Source organism: Equus caballus, chromosome 5, assembly GCF_041296265.1.
Source record: "Equus caballus isolate H_3958 breed thoroughbred chromosome 5, TB-T2T, whole genome shotgun sequence".
Lineage (NCBI taxonomy): Eukaryota > Metazoa > Chordata > Mammalia > Perissodactyla > Equidae > Equus > Equus caballus.
In genome coordinates, this window is record NC_091688.1 from 57680583 (window position 1) to 57684105 (window position 3523).

Consider the following 3523-nt stretch of genomic DNA (forward strand, 5'->3'; position numbering starts at 1 on the left):
TTGGTTATTTCTTCGTAATGGGTGTGTCCTGGATGAAGCTGGGACCCACCGTTTTCTCTGAAATCACGAGCAGAATGTGAGGAAACTGCCACTCAAACCTGCATTGATCTTTGTCCAGAAATGAAATGGTAAGTTGAATCCTTCTGAACAGTCAACCCTTGGGTCCACTTCCTGGGTCATTTGTTATGTACTTACACACAGGTGAAGTGAGTGCCCAGTGTGTGCTCTCTGGATGGTGATTTTAGGTTTGGATGAATATTTTGGTTTGACAGCGTGTGTTTTTGCATACGATTGAGCCTGAGCTAAGTCTCTACCGTCTTGCTTTCAGAGAAGGGGAGAAATATTTCTTAACTCTACAAGAATGTAGTGAATTACAGCATTTGCTTACTCTTGCGGAGTTGAGAGTATTTTTTGCCTGAGCAATTGTTCGCAGGAGCTGAGGCCCAGGAGACTGTGAGGGACACTCAGGCAGAGGACTCACCTCTCCCTGGAGGAGAGACTCTAAAAGAGGACTGAGGACACTTGGAGCGCTGTAACTCATGGGACCCTTTCTGTCCTTCAAGCGGCATTGTTGAAGACTCATGACCCCAAAGCCTTTTGGACTTTTGTGTTCTGATGGGACTGTGCTACTGGTCACCACAGGACAAGATTTCAGGCCTGGGGGAGGGCTGGCTTTCCTGGGGGGAGTGGATGTCTATTGTCAATCAACAGAGAAGAGCAGGTGCTGGGATAGGAAATGAGCACGAGGAGGCAGGCCCTTTCCAGGCCTCTGGTTAGGCATAGCCAGGGTTCCAGGTAAAGCAAACCTGACTCCAGGGAGCTTGCAAATGGACAATTGTGCTGGCTCGTGCCACCTGACGGGAGGGAGGGAGCCCTGTAGGGACAGTGCAGCTTGTTCATGGAACACAGGCTCCTGGCCAAGGGGTAACACAAAGCCATGTGTCCAAGAACAGGGCCATGTCCACCCTGGTGTGGGGCTGCCCCCACCAGGAGAAAGGCATCACTCTTTCTTTCACACCAAGGTACCACCTACTAACCAAGCCCTCTGCCCACCAAGTGGGGTCTCCTTCCAATGCGTCTGTCCACCCGTGGGGCAGGGAGGGGGGACTCACTTTTTCTATTTTGTCAGCCAATGAACTTTCTTTTTTTTGGGAAGATTAAATTAATTTTATTGACTGATGAAAAACTAAAGTGATGAGAAGTATGGATCGTAAACAATAATCATTGAGTTCTGCTGGAAATCTATTTTTCTTCTTTTCACTTTAAGCCAAAAGGACATATAATTATAGACTGTTGGTGAGCTAATCATTTTAGTTTCTTCAACAAAAAACGCGTAGTTTAGCAGTTGCACAGCATTAAATATCCACATTTTTGCCGAACCCTGACACTCCTGATTTTTGTGTTGACCTCACAGGCTAATGGAATCACCTACACTGTCGGCTTCAGACTTTCTTTTCCCTTTTCTGCCACCCTGATATTTGGCTAATTCTGCTTATAATACTTTCACTTTAGATCTTTCTTGTTCCAATGCAGCATGAAGGCAAGTCACTTCCCATACAGGCATCTTCTACATGCAACGAACACCATGGGCCTGCTCAATTACGTTTTTGTAATTTGTACAAAGACATTGGAAATCTGGGCCTGAGAACCCCGAAATTAGCAACATCTTTGTACTGTTGTTACTTATTCTCCGCCTTGTTCCTCTTTTATTTTGGAATGTTTAGTAAAGACTTGTTGACAGTTGCAGATTGATGAGCTCCTGCTATCTGCCAGGGACCCGGACCCTGGGGATACATAGTGACAAAAAAACCAGACAGAACTCCCTGCCCTGGTGCAGCTTGTGTCCCGGAGGCAGGGTTGATGGGTCCCAGTTGTGTGCCGAGGGACTTAGGGAATGCTGCATCCCGTGCTTCAGATGCAAAGGCGGAGGGCAGCTGGCACCCCTCTCCCCGAGCCTTGCCTGGTGGTACCAGCGGTGGAACTGGATGGCTGTGGCCTGCAAGAGGGTTAGTCTCTTGATTATCATTAGCAGCAAGGGAAGATGTGGGCGGTAGACAGACGTTCGCAGCCTGGCACCCTGGGCATCTCAGAAGTATCGGAGGCATGCAGCGAGGGGGCTAAATCCTGCTGCGTGGGGACTCTACATTTGTGAGGGGTATGTGAAGGCTGCTCATAGCAGTTCTACACGGCTTCATTCCCTCTAACCAGCACTAATTCTGCTTTTCCAGCCTGAACATCAGTCTTCTTGACTGAGAATTTGGAAGTAAAGTGCAATTTGAGGACTTCTGCTTTCTGGCTATCATCTGTTAACAAAATATAATTAGTCCCATTTAGCCCCAATTAGCCTCCCTTTCCTATGGAGCTGTTGCTCATTGAGAGTCTCTGCTCATGGAGACCTATTCTGGACATTTCTAACCCTTCTCGGGACGTTTCTAAAACCTGCTTTCCCAACAGGTTCAGGGCCCTCATCTGCTTGGGTCCTGGATGTCAGTGGCTTTGTAAAGGCCAGCTCCTCTCAGGGTCTCTGTCACTTCCACTTCTGCAAGGCAGGATGTCTGGAATTAGGTTCAGGGGAGGAGTTTTTCTCATTTCTGTCTTTAAATTATGAGAGATGAAACTGTCAGCACCACGAGGAGAATTGATCAGACACCCTGGGTTCAGTAGAATGAGTTGCCCAACTACCCCCACTCCGTCTTGCTGCCGTGCCAGCATTGTCAAATGTGCCATGGGGGCCTGCTCACGCCTCCAAGCCCTGAGGGCAGAGCCACCTGCATGTGGACAGCAGGCATAAAAGTGATGGCTCGGCAGCAGATGGCTATCTGGTGGAATGCCATGTGAGCCTTTGTGTCTGCAGACTCTCGGCCGCTTGCCTCGTCTACATACACCCCAGCTAATCTACTTCCAGTTTCTAGCGTCTGCTCCTGGGGTCCCCCCTGTGTCTCCCTGTGTCTCACTCTTACGACTTTCTTTCTAGATTTGACTCACTTGTGTCACCTGGCTTCTGCCCTTAGATTGACCTTGAGCCCATATTTGTCTGCTCTTGAGTTGATCCGTTTTGCAACCAGTGTGATTTGTGCTCCCAGTGTGCCCGTGCCTGGCTGCTTCCTGGCCTGCCTTGCTGTGCTTTGAAGCCTCTGATCCTTGCTCCCAGGGAGCTAGCCCTGCCCCTCTGCCCCAGCCTAGCAGGTGGGTTGCGGCACTTCTTGGGGGCACATCATCAATTACTTATATCTGGTTGCACAACCCACAGCTAGTGCCACAGTCTCATTTCCCTTTCTCTCCCTCTCCATTTCCCTCTCTGCCCTCATGGCTTCTGGATTTCCACGCAGGTGCTCTCTTCTTAACATGTGGTCACCCTTTCCTCCCCTTCCTACCAGCTCTGTCTTTTAAAAAGGAACTCTTCCATCGCTGCCATCCCAGCCCATCCTCCAAGGCTCATGAAACCAGCACAGTAACATTTGTCTCCCTGAGCTAAAATCTTAAGGTCACTTTTTTCAGTTTCTGTACACTGTACCCTGAGGTG